Consider the following 18,511-nt stretch of genomic DNA (forward strand, 5'->3'; position numbering starts at 1 on the left):
ACTTTGTACGAACAAAAGTAAGAGAAATTTAGGATAAGAATACGAACATGTTCTTGCATGAGGCCCATTCATCTTGAGAATTTGATTTAAGTCACAGCACTCCCCGCTGCGTCTGCTATTTAAATGTTAAGTGTGGATACATTACTGAAGGTCAAGAGAGAGAGCCCAAACAATTGGTTTGGAGAAAAAAAAGATACGGGATGGGAAAATGGGGAACAAAATGAGATCATCTTGATCTAAAGGGGTCTCTGCCTTTCAGGCTCAAGGATAAGGACAACCGCTTCTTGAATTGATGCTCTAGAAATTTCTTTTCTTTTTTTTAAGATTTCCCCCACACATGATAAGATTAGCTCCCCCCCACCCCCACCCCACCCCCGGAGGGAAAAAACATGATGGCCCTCTTAAAAATGACCGGCATATATAAGTCTTTAGTTTGAGCAGGAGTCTTTATCTCTCATATTCCCTCAGTTTGCATTTTGTCACCCAAGCATCTAAAATAATGGATGCTCAACTGTAAGCAACACCATAAATGAGCATCATTCAGGGACTTTAAACAAATGGTTTGAATTGTAGGCAGCACAGTGGCTCAGAGCTGTTGCCTCTCAACAAGACGGTTGGCGGATCAAATCTCAGCTAAGAACCTTCCTGGGTATAGTCTGCATGACTTTTTTCTCTTCTCATTAGCAAGCATACATGCATTTTCTCCTCTGGTTTCCTCTCCACAGACTAAAAACATACATGTTAGGCTAATTGGTAACTAAATTATCCCTAGGTGTGAGTGAGAGAGTGAATGGTTGTTTGTCTTTGTGGACCTGCAATGGACTTGCGACCTGTCTAGGGTGTACCCCGCCCTTTGCACAGTGACTGCTGGATATGGGTACTAGTGATCCCCCGACCCTGAAAGGAAGMAGCGGGTAAAAGATAATGGGTCAATGGTTTGAATCGTATACTTTCCAGGGTGGTGTGATGGTATAACTCGTTATTTCCTGACACAGATTAGGCTTTTAATCATGGTTCACAAATGTTCTACAGGGCCATGGTTGGGGGTTTTGGAGGGCCACTTTAAATGTTTTACATCATCCTGCTTTATCCAGAAATTAGTTCTGATTTGGTCTACTTGTCCTGTTGAAACACCCAACTGTGTCCAAGTTTCAACCATTTACCTCTTGATAAGAAATACAGCAAAAGTAGAAGTTCATTATTCCATCCACTTTGTGCGATGCACCAAAAACTATATGATGCTGCCACCGTGTTTGAATTTTGGCACAATTCCTAGGTCCTGAAAGTCCCACCTTGATTTCTCTGAAAAATATTTCTTGTCATTGTAGCCAAGCAGATCCATGTTTTTCTCACCTGACCATAAGACATTTGTCCAGAAAGTATTTGACTCATCCATGAGGTCAGTTTCAAATTTCAGCCGAGCTTGGGGGTGTCACTCTATGAGGAGCTTGCCTGCCTCACTTTGGATGGACACCAGTGTTCCAGAAGTTTCCTCTTCATGGCAGACTTAGGCCTTTGTGGTTCCTGGTTTGCTCCTGAATGTCATCACTGATTTCCTTTCATCTGAGGCTAATGAATGAGTTTTGGACAATCCGATAAGTGCTGTCAAACAAACCCTTGTTTTTATGCCAGCTAAGAGAAAACTGCCAGATGTAGTCAATCATGATAGCTAATGGGAAGACAAAAATAGCCTGAAAGCAATGACGTTCATGGCCGTGGTGAGTGGATGTGAACCTCTAACCACAGCTGTACATGATTACATACATTCAGTCTGTTCAAGCATGAGCAAGACATTTGTTTTTAACAAACTACCAGTGCATCACATGTAATCTGGCACAGGGTTGGATCTTTCTGTCACACTCATGAACAACAACACGACACTTGTACTGCTGCTTTGCTCTGGGGTTTTTCTCTATTAACTGTTCTGTKTCACTCCTTGAAATCAGAAGCCTCAGACTCAGATAACAAAAGCAGGTGAGGTGAACGAGGAGGAAAGCAGACAGCAGGAAGATAGGAGTTAACAAYTGGGTTTTATCCAGATGATAATTGTAATGACCACCTTTGTGGTTATTAACCATGGCTCCTGATCTAAGAAAATAAAATTTTACTGAGTCCAAATTTGTTTCAATCTAAACAGGTTGTTTCTAAACGCAGMAATTTTGATGTTGCATAGAATGTGKGTGTGTTCCAGGACCAGCAGATGTTAGCATTCTTAGAAGTGTTTGCAACACAGCTCTTGGGATCGAGATGTCAATCAAAGGGCTGTTCAGTCCACTACATCGGTCCAAACTAATATGTTGCAAGGCTACATWTCGGCCCCTGAGGATGAATCATAATGATTACAGAGACACACGTGGCTTCTCCTGTGGCATTATCATAACGTGAAGATTCATGGTTATACATTTTATTTATATTTGATGGAGGGGTTCAAGATGCAGAATATGAATGCTATAAATCGTACAATCAGTGGTACTCATATGGGGTCATTCCTAAATGGGTAAATATGTAGATGGCAGTGGTGGGCATGGTTTCACAAATCATCTAACAGCTAATAGTCAAACAAATTTTTCGATTTAGTGATTAGCTTTTTCACTAACTTTGAAAACCATTAGCGAATAAGCTTCCGCTAAATTAGGTTCTGCCAACTTTAAGTCCCCTAAAAAACTAACATCACCAGGTTGACGCCGATCCCACCATTCTTCAGCTTGAATTGAGACAAAGTCATGTGACACAGACTGACTGTTGTCTTAGCAGTTAGCGATTAACTGTTAGCTTCCGTTAATTGCTACTTATTAGCCGTTTACATTAACTCCCACTAATTGTTTTACCTGTTTAGCAGTAGCTTCCACTAATTTTGTTTTAAATGTTTAATGTTAGTGAAGCTATATTTTAATTAGCAGATTATGAGTTAGAGAACTAAACTTTTTTGGTTAGCTGTGCCCACCACTGGTACAGCATCTGGATTATTATTTTTTTCTTGAAGATATTTCTATTTTCGTTTGAGAGGCTTCAACTTGAAGCCTCAGCAAAAGTTCACCTCATTGCTAAAAAACTGATCAGTTGTTTTATTTGCACACAATGATCTTGATTCATTTTGTTCTTACCGTTTCTTTCCTGCCTCCTTCTGGAGAGATTCTTGTGACTGACAGCCACGTATGAGGAGGTGAGTCCTGCATTTGTCACTGCACCATACAATCAAGTCTTTACCAGGTGTCTCTGAAGTGAATATTGTGGTTATTGGCTGTATGCTACCACTAAAAGCCTCTGACACTTTTCCTCTGCTTCCTTTCACCTTTTTCATTATCCCTTTACACCTCCTCATACCATTCATTTTTGTCCCCCCCCACACACACACCACCACCACCATTTTCTGTTCATTTATTATACATTTACATGCTTTCATAACTTTTTTTTATTTATTTCCAAGCAGCCTAATGTTGCAAGCGTGAAAAAAGCAACCTGTATTCATCTTGTTTCAATTTAGAGCCTTGAGATTTGCTCTCTGAGATGCTCTGATATGCCGATCGGGAGACAGATATTTGCATTTTTATTAGCGGGACTGGTGTCTCTCATCTTTCTGGYCTTCAGTTCCACCTGACAGTCTAACCGCGACTGCACAGATTGAAGCCGCACAATTAAATAATGAATCGAATCGAAGAGGCACAGGCATTTGGGGCTCTGTGCCATGTTTGATGATTACTTTTGAGTATGTTTCCCTGTCGTTCCGTGTCGGAAAAGGAGCGCTTTGGTAAATCTCTTCCGCTTCCCGCTTTTTAGTTTCCCAWTTTATTGTTTTGCTGATAAAACGGGAAGGAAAAGCAGTTGTTTAAACCATCATGTGTCACTCATGAATATGCCACTATAGGATGAAACGTTCAAGTCAAACCTCTTGGGAGTCATTTATTGCTCGTATCGATTAAGAGCTCACCTTTCATGTTCTACCTCCTGCCAGGACAGTGAGAAAAACAAAAAAATAAATWAAAAAGTAAGAAAGAAATGAAATGATACAAAAGTTTTTGAAATGTCCTTGAATTCCTGCCATAATTTTAATGTGCCAGAAGATTTGTCTGTTGTCTTCAAACCTTTTGTTTGTGTGGCAGTAATTTTCAATGTCTTCTCAGGAGAAATCTGCCTGACAAATCAGTTGGTTTTAGTCTGAAGAGACTTTTGTTTTTGTTGTTTTTGCCCAAGTTGTGGGAACAGAGTGATACCACGACACAGATGGGAAAAAAAGGTGACCTGCCAATGCCCTGGAAACACCTTGAAGGTGTCAATCAAAACTCCTGTGCAAACATCTTACTGCATAACTATACCCAGTGGTTATGTATAAATAGATGAAGACTGTTGTAATACCTTACCATATGTTTGCATAACCTTGGGACTCAGAAACCTTGAAAAAGACAGCTGTTTCTCTGCGTGGATGCTCAGTCACCTTGCAATTTCCAATTTGAATTCTTTTTTTTTCATCTTTTACTTCAGTCAGGTCTCATAATATCAAGCAGACGTTTGATGCTATTAGTAATGTTTATTCAAATCCAGGGCAACAGGAGTGTTGGTTGTACCGGATAAGAGCGCTCTTCCGAACCCACTTTCTTCCTTTATCCCCGAGGCCTTTTTGCAGTTCCAGTTTCTGTTTGTCTTGGGGCATTGTTTTATTACCTTCAAAACTCTGCTGGGGAAATCTTAAGGCAGCCGTCGCATAGCAAAAAGGACCTGACAGTTCCGCCACAGGAGCGGAGCGCAGAGCGACTCGGAGCGAGAGGGAGGAAGGGGAGGAGGAAGAGGGTGGCACTTGGAGTGGAACAGCGGCAATATCGTCACAGCTGGAGCTGCGGGTTAGGACCCGACGGAGCAGCAACAGTGTGCTCACCTGTCCTTTTTCGAAGTGCCGGCAGAGGAGCTGGGAAGGCGATAAAATGAATGTGAAGTAGTTGATTTGAGGGATATTGACTCTTTGTCAAAGTGCAAGTGCTTTTAAATCGCTCTGTTCCAGGCGTGACTGAGGAAATCCTGYCGCTATTCTACTGTTTACTGATTCACTGAGAACTATCAGTAAACTGTTTTAAAGGGTTTGAGCTTCATCTGAGGTTTTACGACCCCAATTCCAATAAAGGATGTTGTGTAAAACATAAATAAAAACAAAATACAATGATTTACAAATCCTTTCCTATATATATTCCAATTAAATACATTACAAAGACAAGATATTTAATGTTTAAATGGATAAACTTTATTGGTTTATGGCAAAAAAGCTGGGACAGATGCAACAAAAGACTGGGAAAGTTGAGAAATGCTAAAAAAAACATGTTTGGAGCATTGCGTATGTGAACAGTTTCATTGGAAAAAGATGAGTGTCATGGGTGAGTATAAAGGGAGCATCCTCGAAAAGCTCAGTTGTTCACAAGCAAGGATGGGGTGAGGTTCACCACTTTGTGAACGACTGCGTGAGCAAATAGTCCAAAAGTTTAGGAACGTTTCTCCATGTACAGTTACAAGGAATTTAGTCATTTTATCATCTACAGTCCAGAAAACCATCAGAAGATTCAGAGAATCTGGACAAATCCTGCAAATAAGTGGCAAGGCTGAAAACTAACACTGAATTYCCACAAACTTCAATCCCTCAGATGGCAGTGCATTAACAATGGATATTACCACATGGGCTCAGGAACACTTAAGAAAAACATTATTGGTGAACACAGTTCGTCTCCACACCTAGCAAGTTAAAACTCCACCATGCAAAGACAAATATGTATTGATTTAAACAGAGGTCCTGTTGTCTGGACCAAAGAGGAAAAGGATTGTATGGATTGTTAGCATCTCTGATGGTATGGGGATGTGTTAGTGCCCACGGCACGGGTAACTGTCACATCTGTGAAGGCACCATTAATGCTGAAAGCTACGTGCAGGTTTTGGAGCAACATGTGCTACCATCCAAACCACATCTTTTTCAGGAAAGTCCTGCTTATTTCAGAAAGACAATGCCAAACCACATTCTGCACGTGTTCCAACAGTGTGACTTCATAGTAAAAGTGTGTGGTTACTTGACTGGCTTGCCTGAAGACCAGACCTGTCTCCCATTGAAAATAGGTGGTGCATTATGAAGCACAAAATACAACAATGGAGGCCTGCACTGTTGAGCAACTGAAGTTGGACATCAAGCAACACTGGGAGGAACTCCATCTAAAGCTTCAATAATTACTGTTCCCAGTTCCCAAACATTTTATGAGTGTTGTTTAAAGGAAAAGTGATGTAACACAGTGGTAAACATGCTCCTGTCTCAACTGTTTTAGAACGTGTTGCAGGCATCAAATTCAAAATGAGTGAATATTTGAAAAAAACAAAACATTTATCAATTTAAACATTAAACATCTTGTCTTTGCAGTATATTTAATTGAATATAGGTACAAAAGGATTTGCAAATCATCAAAGTCTGTTTTTATTTTTTACACAACCTCCCAACTTCATTGGAATTGGGGTTGTACACATGTCCTCGCTTTCCCTCAAGTTTAGCCTTGTCGTCATGGTGTGTGTGTTGAGTAGGAGGTTTCATCGCTAAACCAGACCTAAAATAAATAGCAGACAGGTGTGGGTCAGATCCGGTATCAAACTGGGTCTGCTGACTGACTGCTGGCATGGCAAGTGGTTCGTCAACCAAATTTGGGTCAGATCTGGCAATGATGGGTCTGTTTTTAAGATGGCAGGACACAACTTACCCAGTTGAAGTTTGGTCTATGTGGTCCATATCTGGACCATTTTTGGCAAATTACATCTGCTGTCGTTCTTTGCAATATCTGGACCGAGTCTTAAGAGTATTAGAGCATTGTGTGGGCCAGAACTGGGCTATGTGAGATAGTTCCTCACATTGCAAAAATTTTAACACAGAGATACAGCAAAAAACTAAGGCCCTTTGTGGCAGAGATGTAGTTTGCCAGAGATGGTCCATGCATGGGCCAGCACCACATAAACCAAACCGCAATTGGGCCAGCCATGGCATTGGCAGATCTGGATTTGTGTGCTCTCACCAAGTCAAATTTCTTGTATGTGTAACRTTCAGTACTTGGCAAAATAGAGATTCTAATTCTGTTTCTAAAAAATATCACCCTTCTTTCTGAATATTGCCAACAGAAGAGTTTTTATAAATGTGTTCGCTGCTTTTTAGGCAATTYAAAAGTAGCATAATCTCTTTGGGAACAGGTTAGGCAAGCAGCATAAGTTACCATGGAGATCCAGCCGGCTTAAAAAGGAGATCTACCTCCGCGACCTTGAAAACTCTAGCTCTAGACTCAGCGCACTTCGCTAACTCATTAATCTTACTTCATAGTGCACCCCTATGGTGTCACGCCAGGAGGCTTCCTTCGCAGCCGTTGAAGGAATTTGCATGTGAAGGGCCCTTTCCTCCGCCGTGCTCATATCCACTCCTGCTATCTCCCTTTCGGTTCAGGAAATGTTGATAAGCAGCGGCCTCCGGGCGGAGAGGAAGAAAAAAAATCACAGCGGTGGTTACAAATTGAGGTCAGGAAAGGGAGCGTGGAGAATATGGTGTTTGTGGGCRCACCTGTATGGGGTTTATCTGTGTTGACATGGATAAAAACAAAGTTCCAATACATTTACTTCCAGGCTTTGCCTTAAACCAACACCATGGCTCTTTTTTTTGACATTTGCACTGCTAGAGGTAAACACACACAAGCTGGAGAGGAGATTGCCTCGCTGGCTTGGCACCAGATATTTAATCATACAGTAATTAGCCAAACAATCACTGGGCTAATTGTTATTGGTGAGATATTGGAGTGCATGGAGGAGAAATGTCAGCTTTATTTGCAGGGGATCTTCATCGTCTGCCTTGTCATTTATCTCGCTTCCACTTTGGAGAGTCAATTGCATCCCTCGCCTCATCTGATGCTTGTACCAAACTCTCTGCGCCCGAGACGTCTCCCCGAAGGACAAACACACACATATATACACACACAATCACACAGGTCGTTTTGTCATAACTTGGTAGAGTTTATTTCTGATGGTCCTCTAAAGGAAATAAGAAAAAAAAGGAAGTTAAAGGCCGTTTAAAGGCCAACGTGAATGGCAGTGCCTTTTGAGTATCAGCTTTGTGTTTTACAAAAAAAAAAGAGGTCAGTCTTTAAAAACTGTGAGACTGATAAGTGTGGATGTTTCAGGAGGGTCACAAAGTGCTCAGTGAGGTGAGGCCTTTGCKTTTTCTATTGATAGCTCTGCCAATACGCCTCACGCAGGGCGGTAATCGATCTTATCTGGTGACTCTGAACTTTGTCTCTTTTATCTACTGACTCAAAGCAAGACCTGGAGGATTGTAATTAAAGGGAATAGTTCAGTTTTTCTTTTTTTTAAGTTGTTGTCTCTGGGAAGGTTAGGAACAATTAATATCTTACCTATAGTAGATATCTCTTTGAGYAACCTCAGTTTGGAGCATTAGAGTATAATTCAGACTAATAAACTAGTCTGGAGTGGRTTTTTGCTATCTTACTCAGATGGTTTATTTTTCAATGCAACCCTTTAGAAATGACAATGTCATAGATCCTCTAATCTAGCCTAAAACTTGAGCRTGTCTTCTTCTTGTGTTTACAGTTTGTACCCAATGTGCAAGCTTCCTGTCTAGGCTCTACACCTCGTTTCCTGTATTTTGTTGGTATTATTATAGAACCACATCCAGGCATGGCATATTTACTACAGTGTTTTGGGTCAATTTAAGGATTTCCGTGTTTTAGAAATGTTGTTATGCCAATAAGAATATTCATAGAAAATGCAAAAAAAAAAGATTGCTCTAGGCTGTGTCCAAATTCAGATGCTTGGTCCTCTGAAGGACCTGACCTACCCAGTCTTGGTCAACCGCGAAGACAGGAAAGAAGTGGCTGTGAATTTGGATGGTTTAGTCTTCTGCTTTAATCTCCCCCTTACCCCAGTGTATCTTCTGTCACCTAATTTCATGATGTCAAAATGATGTGTTTGTTAAAGTGGAAGAGTTTGATGAAAAGAAACRCCTTTATAGTAGAAGTAACATTGATGGAAGATAAAACTAACAGGACGCAGAAGACATTAGGAGATCACAGATGAGCAACAAAAAGAGTATTGTGACTAAATAACACTGGGAGGGGTGATTATTGAGTGGAGGCAGGTGAGCTGATAGGATACAGGTGTGCAGATGTGAAGAACAAGGATGGTTGAGGTAAACAAAAGCAACTGACACTGCGAATTAAACTGAAAACATACTAAACATGGGAAAATGTCTGAATAGAATGAGGAAAACACAATAAYCCAAATAATGCTGAAGAAAAACTCAAACCAACAAAAAACACAAACAGCCTAGAATCAAACACATTAAGGGGCACGTTAATATCCTAATGCGAGTTTTTAAATATTTACGTCACCTTGTACTTTGCATGCTCATTACAACAGCAACACCATAACTACTGTATATTACTGGAAGTGCTATAGCTAGCTGCTGCTTCTTAAAATTCCCASAATAGTATGGAAATACCTATCTAATGCAAAACTGGTGGTTGTGTGAAACTGTAGATAATAGCATTTATTTAAACCAATATAATAAACTATATTTGAGTTCAGTCAAAAAGCTGTCTKGAACAGGTAAGATAATGATTGTTCATAACCTTTGCTCAAAACCCAACATCAAAGATCTAAACTATCCTTTTGATGATTGTTGCTGTTTTTTTCTAGTGTTATTTTAGTTTCACAGTTTACACAAAATGATCAAATACCCTTCATAAACTCGGAGAACAAACCACTCTTGTTTTGTTTTGCACAACAAAAAGACTTGAAAGAGAGGCTCTCTTTATTCAGTTTGCCATATTTKCAATGTTGRWSMSMCCCCCMCMMMMACACACACACACACACTTTATAAATTCTGCTGAGCTCTAACRGTTTACTTTCACTTTGATTCTGCCTCCATCTGTCATTCCCATTAAAGYAATAATTGCTCAGCTATTCATTTTGTCAACAGTAACTTTCGAGATCCTTTTCTTGTCTTTCTGTAAAACAATTAGCTAAAGTAGAGAGAATTTCGAAGTTATTTCTCGTTTTGTCGAATGAAAGGCGAGGGTGTTTCACAGATATATTTTCCCTTCTGTTTAAATCACAGTTTGGTTTTGATTAAACTTTGACAAGTTTTGTTTTCTGTGTAAGATCTCATCTAATGTAAGTTTGCAATTCATACCCCAGAAACAGTTTCATTTGAGAGGCATCAATCAATCTTGACTGGAAAACGTGTGATTTAGCCTCGATAATGAGTTAATATACCATATGCTTCTTGCAATTAGCCATCCGAGGATGACCCTCCTCTAATTTGTTAGAAGTTCAACGTAGCATAAAATCTAGGGCAGGTCACTCCCAGGAGTTTAATCTGTTCTTGGGTTTGGGGAAGTGGGGGTGGTGGATAGTAACGTTAGCTGAGCAGCGTAATTATCTGGGTGTATCATGGATGAGAGGCTGTGCTCCGGTGTGCTAATACCTCCGACTCTCCCGTCCCGTTCTTCCATTTGGGTCCCTCATAATGAGCTTAGGGAGAACAAAGTGCCCATGTACCGTGTAAAGAAAAGGGGAGATGAAAAGCAAAAAAAATAAATAAATAAAAGGAAGAAGCAAGGGGTGAGCCAACACGAGAAGGGCGAATGGAATACTTACCGAAGACAAGATATTCTTAGAGGACCAAAAAAGGGAGGATGGAGCCTTTAAGGGACGAGTGTGTGAAGTCCATTCTTCAACCTATCAGAGTCCAAATGTTACGGTTCTGATCCTGGATATCAGATAAATTATATCAACTGGAATCTTCGAGTCAACGGATGGTTTTACATTTTAGCTGCATATCAAATGTTGTCGCTGAGCTCATCAGTTCTGCTGGCTGGACTTGACCTTTTATCTATATGGAAATTTTGGATTTCTTCTAAGCCACCAGATAACAAAGTGTGAAAATAAAAATTTAAGCATAACTAGTCTAAAGTGACCCTTTTCAAACTTTACAAGTGTAATTTAAAGCTTTATATATATTTATTTTTTTAGGTGGGGTCTTTTGCTGTAGGAAGAAACTGAAACTGTTCAGATTTTATTTTTTTTTTGATACTGCTTTTGAACACAACCCCAACCTGGACAAAGTTGCATCGTGAAAAATGCAAACATTAACAGRATGCAATGATTTACAAATCTCATAAAAAGCCAATATTTATTTACTGTGGAAGAGAGTGAACACAAAATGTCTAAAAGAGTATTTAAAACATTTTAGAGGGGCTGAATCACTTAGAAGTAAAGATGGGCAGAGCTTCACCACACATTTAATAGCATACCCACATGGCAGACCGGCGTGGGCCAGATCTGGTCAAGCTGGCTGACAGCAACTGGYTTSTCARCCRGATGTGGGCCAGGTCTGGCAATGACGGCCCTGATTATATGATGGCATGTCACAACTGGCCCGGCTGGGGTTTGTTTTATATGGTGCTGGCCCATGCTTGGACCACCTCTGGCAAACCACATCTGGGTCACCAAAAGGTCATCATTCTTTGCGTTWTCTGGTCCGAGTGTTAATGCATTGTGGGAACCAGAACTGGGCTAGACAAATTTTGCTATGTCCACAGTGTTTCATAGACCMTTTTAATTAGAAGTCATCAGCTGTACCTTTAATAACTTCAAGATGACTCCCAAAGCTAATCAACTTTAGCATAATAGCTAAACSTCAATGAATTTTAGAAATATTTAGCTAAAATTTGATGTGAAAGTAGYTKACKGTCATTCACAACACTTRAAGCTAACAAATCAACTTAATGATATTTTCAACATTTTTCTCTGTMACTTAGTCAACATTATGATGATCAAGAGATGTTTCATAGCATTAACCAATAGAGCTGTTTGATTTTGAACAAGCTACATTATCACATAGGGAAATAGGTCATCACGCATTCTGTACATTGTTATGGCAAGCAGAACCCCTATCTGACCTGGGTCAAATTTAAAAAAAACTGATCTGTCATGTTCAGACTGTCATAAATTAATCTGATTTGGGTCACATTTGCTTGAAGTGTGAATGTAGCGTTAGTGCATTCCTCCAAGAAATTCTATGCCATAAATGCATGAAGGGAGGGCAGGAGAAGGTTTGTGAGTACATGAAGGTCAATGTATCCCCTCTATCACTGCARCCTGTTCAGATGGACTCACAACAACACCACACTTAACTCTCTTGTCCTCACCGAGGCTCATGATGACCAAAATTACYTCCAGAAATATGGAAATCCACAAGGATCCCATTCTCCTACCTGACCAAGGAGCATGACACCAGCCGCTCAGCCCCTCTTCCTCCTCCACACACCCTTAATCAAGGTTGGAAGATGCATTTGGTGAATTAAAAATTTCAAGCACCTCTCTAGTCTACCAGTGTCTCTACTTTGCCTGATTAAAATGATAGAGGGGCTGGAGGATGTTTGATCTCCAAATCAATTTACATTTCGATGTTTGCACCTGCAAGGCTTTGATTCTGAAGTCTCGACTCCTTCCTTGGTCTTGTGACGATGGAGATTAATCTCCACCAGCTGTTGAARAAAATATTGTTAATTTTCTACTTCCCTTTTCTCTACCAGGTGATAAGTTAAACTTGTTTTTTTTTCACCGCTGAGAAAAAAAATACTTTGGTTGGTTTTTAACGAGATATTGTCTTTAATACAATCTGTGTGCTTTTGATTTATTTATTACATTTTTTGCAACTAATATGCAAAGGAAGAAACAGCTTCATAAAACACATGAATCAATGAAGAAATCCAGGTGCTTTGAAGGATGGAGGGAGTTATTTATTTGGGGGGGAAAAGTGGGGGGAGATTAAATCGATGCTGAAAGCAGAGGAGGAAATATGGCAAAAAAACAACAGGATCTGAACACTAAATCGTGGCCTAAAGTCTTAATGTATGCCTCCGGCAGTGGGAAGTATTCGTTTTAGAACATCGTCAATTTGTTATTGATCTTTAAATATTATTACACGAGCCCCCCGCCTACCCCAGAATATAAACCACCACATTAACACACACGTGCAATGTCTGCATGATTKTTAACGAAGCAGTTCCCAGGAGATCTGTCAAAAAGCTCTTTTTATTTTTCATTGTCTTCCGCTTTTTCAATTAAACTTTATTGATCCACKTTTGAAAAATGAGCCCCGAGTAAACGGAGAAACAAGTAATAAATGTTCCAGGTGATCATTATTAAACTGCAGGTCCATTTTGAAATGMCAAAAGCCATTGTTCTGTTTTAAATACAAATGTGCATATTTTGTTGTTATGTATAGATAATGACAGGAATAACACCAGATCTGTAATATATACTTCGTCATAGCTGCTTTTTCTTTCTTTTATGTGGTTAATAAACTAAGGTGGTCACCTTGAGTTCAAGTCCAGGTGGGTTTATGCTCCTACATGACCATGGTTCAACAGAAAAACAATCAAACCCATAGTAGGAAGATGCCCTTGATATGCATATACATCAGCATATTACAGTCCCTGACAATATACAGTAACTTCACACAGCCACTGAAGAGGAGTGAACCAACATTCCACAGGCCACAATCAACAACCACCATACATGTCAAGTTGTATGGATTGTCCATAAATGACACAGATGACACAATCTGCTTGTCGCACACCTCAACCCACCACCTGTGAGTGATACTTTTGTTTTTTTAAATAACAGATATTTGAGGGTCAAGATAAAGGTAAACGTCCAGAGGGGTTGACATGTATGAACCTCATCAGAATGCAAAGATGTTTTGCAACATGTGGTCAAACCAGACATGGACTGGTTTTCTCACCAATATTTGATTGTAACATTTTAAATATAATTTTTAATCAACACAATCACCTGAGCAGAAAAAGTGAGTTAGTAGCCCCGGCCAAAAAAAACAAAAAACAAMAAAAAAAAACAATTAGACGCCTCCAACCAGCCAGCAGTTCTCTCCCTATAATCCAGGAAATCAAGGCCTATAAAGCAACCCCACCTCCAAAAAAAACTAAACAAAAAAAAACCAGGACTGCCAGTAACTCTCAGACCCAGCAAACAATCAGTAACTAAAACACTGACAACACACAAAGCTGGTGATTATAAGGGAAGGAAGTTTGGGGATGGAGACWGGAACCAACCAGTCACCACACTCTTCTGGCCTCCCCTTTCTGCCCCCTCACTCATCAGGCGGAACTGGTTCATGTTTAAAGTTTCACCAGCCAGTCAAAGGTTTAAAGAAAGGTTTTGCACAACTTGTAKAGCTGGCAATGACTCTCAGCTACTACCAGACCAATGTTAACTCAATATCTGTAAAATCAACAGTCATAGACAATTTTGTGTTGTCTATGGTTGATTAGCAGTGTTTGTGGTACCATTTTTGTTTCTGTTCATTTCACATGTTGTATAATTTCTATCGGTTTCTCTCTTTACTGTTTTTATATTTCTCTTCTACTTTTTCTTTTTCATCCTTACTATAGTATTTTAAAAAAGCAAATGATGATGCAGAAATTAAGAAACTAACATTCAGTATTGTTTTCTACTGAAGTGGTAACAAAAGGAGTAAAGAAAATAGAAAAATAGAGTATATTATAGAAAAAAAGAAAAATAAGAGAAGAAAAAAATCTGTAATATCAACAGTTATAGACAATTTTGTGTTGTCTATGGTTGATTAGCGGTGTCTGTGGTAACAGTTTTTTTCTGAAAGTCTTATTAAAATTCTTGAAGGGGTTCAAGAGATATTTTGCTAACAGACAAACACACACAGGCACAGATAATCAAATGATCACTTTTCATACCCCTACTGTAAAAAGTACAAGCATAAAATCATTGGTTCTGACACAAAGTGGATATTTCTTTTGTCACTTGACACTACGTGTGTCCCGATACCAGTTTTTGTCAAACTGAGTATGAGTACRAGTTTTTCRATTTGGTACTCACTGAAAMTGAGGACCAATACCGAGTACATCATCATCTCCTGCCTACTGTTGCTCATTGATTGGTTCACTGAATCAGGGGGCGTCGTGTTACACAGAAGATAGACATAACTTCACCTGAATCATTTGCAATGATTGTAACAATTTTTTACACAAGTTCAACTAAACAATAATTGTAGTGAGCTATTAAACAACAAGCTAAAATTAGCTACTATTTGCCTACTGGTCTCTATTGTCCTGCCCTTTCTACATTAGTGTCATACGACTGGATTGTCTGGTACACACTTTTCCTTCAAGTTTGGTGTAGTCCATTATGTTTGTGCCACAAATAAAACAAGATAGGATTCACCCATTTTTAATACGATGATCCCGCCCACAGGTTTATCCTGTTTTAGACTTAAGTCTCGAAGGCCGTATCAMTCATTGATCCACAAAAGTTTTGATTTGAGTATAATGGAAAACTTATTGCATTCATAACAACAACAAAAAGAAAAACTTTTGGATTACACGCCTTTATGTTTCATGCTTTTAGATAATCAATGRCACATAAYACAGCTTAAATTAGAAGAGGCAGAKTGTTATGGTTCCCCAAGCTCATTTATCTTCTGAAGATGTATTACTGGCTGAGGATTAACACAGATGAATATTCCTGCATTTTGCAGGCAGGAGTTAATTACACCCTTAAACTATCGCTTAAAGGTCACTGTTTTAAAATCTCTATGACCAAACAGAGAGCAGACCGCCACAAAGTTCTGATCGGTTTAAGCCCGCACAACTAATACTTCCACTGACACGACAAAACGAGTGTCTGAAGAGGTTGGTAACAAAAAAATATGTATGTATAAAACATTGGCAAGGATTCCTGTCTATGGGTGCTTCCATTATTATTAGATGCAGACTGAGTCRAAAATATTTGGTTTTCAGCATGCAACGGGTTCTTTTCTTTACCGAGCCTGACCAGAAACACAAACATTCTTAAATAATTTTTTAAGTTTTAGATTGAGAGTATCTCTTGATGAGTCATAGCTGTGTTATCTGGGATGTCATGCTTAGAGTTTGCATTCAGGATGACTCTCAGCTACATTAAATACCTCTCAATGTCTCATCCATAAAATTGACAGCGTTAAAGCTACTTYTGTGTTGGACAACCTTGATAAACTGTGGTGGCCATCTTGAATTGGATTGACTCTAAACAATCTGGTGTTTAGGTCCATCTGTTGATTGTTCTATGGAAGTTTCATTACAATCCCTCCAGGGGTTCATGAGATATTTTGCTGATAGGCAAACATGATTTACTATAAWATTTGTCAAAGTTTAAAGCAAAAGTAGTGTAGCCCTTTGAGTTCAGGATGATTCTCAGCTACTACCACACCAAATTTTAGCTCAGTATTCATAAAAGTGGCTGAGATTTAGCTATTCTTGTGTTTCACAAGATCACTTGGCTGTGGCGTCCATCTTGAATTGGGGGTGACTTCGAAAGGTAAAAATTTGTAGATGTACTTTCAATATTGACTTTCTGAAAGTTTCTAATAATAAATATCCAGTTTTGTTATATTTTGCTAACAATACAAATAGATAAATATCAAAGCATCACCTTCGGCAGCAGATGATACTGTAAATATGGATTTCTCACACTACATTTTGCAGAAAACGTGAATTAGAAGTCTAAAAGGTATAATTTAACCTTAATTTAGTTTCGCAACAAAGTACACACAACAAACACTGACTGGAACTTTCCTGACAACTTTAATTATAATCAAAACATATCTTGTTCTTGTGACTTCAAACAGTGACAGAGGAAAATTAATCAATATTTGCAAAAATTGTATTCTTCAACCCTGTTTTTGTCATCAGTTGAAGCAGCAGAGGGCATATTAGTGTACAATTTTATCAAAATTGACATTCTGCATAAAAAATATATTTAAAAAATTAAAATAAAATCAGGTGCCAGTGAATGATCATCCTGCAGGGTTTTGTTTGGACAATTACTTTCAGCCATGTTTGCCAAATAGCTGGGCAGTACAGAGTGGAAAGTAGTATGAGTACTACAGCAATGATCATGAGTCATAACTGAAAATGCATTCTGGCATCTTGGGATCCACTAAGTGTTTTAGGGGGTGCCCAGAAGTGTTTTTATATAAATGGTCATCAGCGACAGATTAGAACAAAAGGAAATCCTCTGATATTTCACAACAAGTTTCATATTTATGATTAAATCATGACTGCAGGTGGATTACAGACAAAAGCAAACACTTGGCTACAGTTTCAGGTTGCTGTTGTTTTTTTTTTAGTAGTTCTAAGTTTTCCTGCTGGAATTAGACTTCTGTCCGAGCCACCATTTTTTTACGTCATTTAATGTAAAGAAATTATTTTAAATTTATGATTCAATTTAACACAATAAATTTCAAATGTAAAAGATAATAATTCTTCTGTTCAGTTGTTGTGTTTCACCTCCCATCAATGGGTGACCCTTTGACCTTAGCTTGAAGCTAAATGAAATCTTTTGGAGCCCTTAAAAACAAAACTGATCTGTAACACATACTTTTCTGCAGAGAATATATGATGGTATTGAAATTTTACCACAATCCATTTTTGTGGTTGCGTATCTGTGGTCTGGTTGCAGAAGCAACAGTGTGGGACTGTCAGACTCCTCTCTCCCCAGTGACRTTCTCCAGTTCCTCATGGGGGGGATCCCAGGGTCTTTTCAGGCCAGAGAGGGTACAGTACCTCTTCAGCAAGCCTTGAGTCTGCTCTTGTTTCCTTCTAGTCCAATTGGGCTTCCATGWAAAAACATCTCAAGTGAATCTTTTCAAAGCAGAGGAGCAGCGGCTCTTACTTGGATCACCTCACAGAGGATTGAACTCTTCATTTTGTCTTTAAAGCTGAGCCATTCTGTGGAATTGATACTTTATCAGGTGGAGGTATTTGAGAACCACCGTGATGTTGCCTTAGACCATGGGTTCCCAACCCATTTTCCTGAAAGCCTTCATTTCTTACTGCAAAGCCAAGCTGAATTGCACCCTCATCCCTCACTACTTCCCATCTCACCCCAAAGAAGTGTTCAGTCTTTATATCTTTATCACATTAATAAAGTATATAGTTACAAGCTCATACATACCAACCCCTCTTGACCCTCAAAAGTCTGTAATTTTTGCAAAAWAATCCATAGTAGGAGCAGGGAAAGGAAGATGGAGAGAGGGGGGTAACTATTTCAAGCAGCTGATTAGGTTAGGAGATTTTTGTTTAATTTTATTYATTGTTTTGCTGTTTGTTAKGTCCTAAAGGCTCTGATATGTGAAATCAATTTTAAACTGAGTTTTAGAAAAACTCAGATTTCCCTATACGTTCGWATACCTGCRAAATAGGGGTAAATCCGTGTACAACATGACATACTGTATATGCAAACTTTTATTTATTTTATTGATAGCAYGATGAGTTGGTGGTTAGAACAGATGTCTCACAACGAGAAGGTCCTGTCTGAGTTYGATMCCTGGTTCGCAMCTGGGGTCTTTCTGTGCAGGGTTTGTACTGTATGTTCTCTTACTTGTGTGGGTTTTCTCCAGTCACTC

The sequence above is a fragment of the Austrofundulus limnaeus genome, unplaced genomic scaffold (genome assembly GCF_001266775.1).
Source record: "Austrofundulus limnaeus strain Quisiro unplaced genomic scaffold, Austrofundulus_limnaeus-1.0 Scaffold140, whole genome shotgun sequence".
Taxonomy (NCBI): Eukaryota; Metazoa; Chordata; class Actinopteri; order Cyprinodontiformes; family Rivulidae; genus Austrofundulus; species Austrofundulus limnaeus.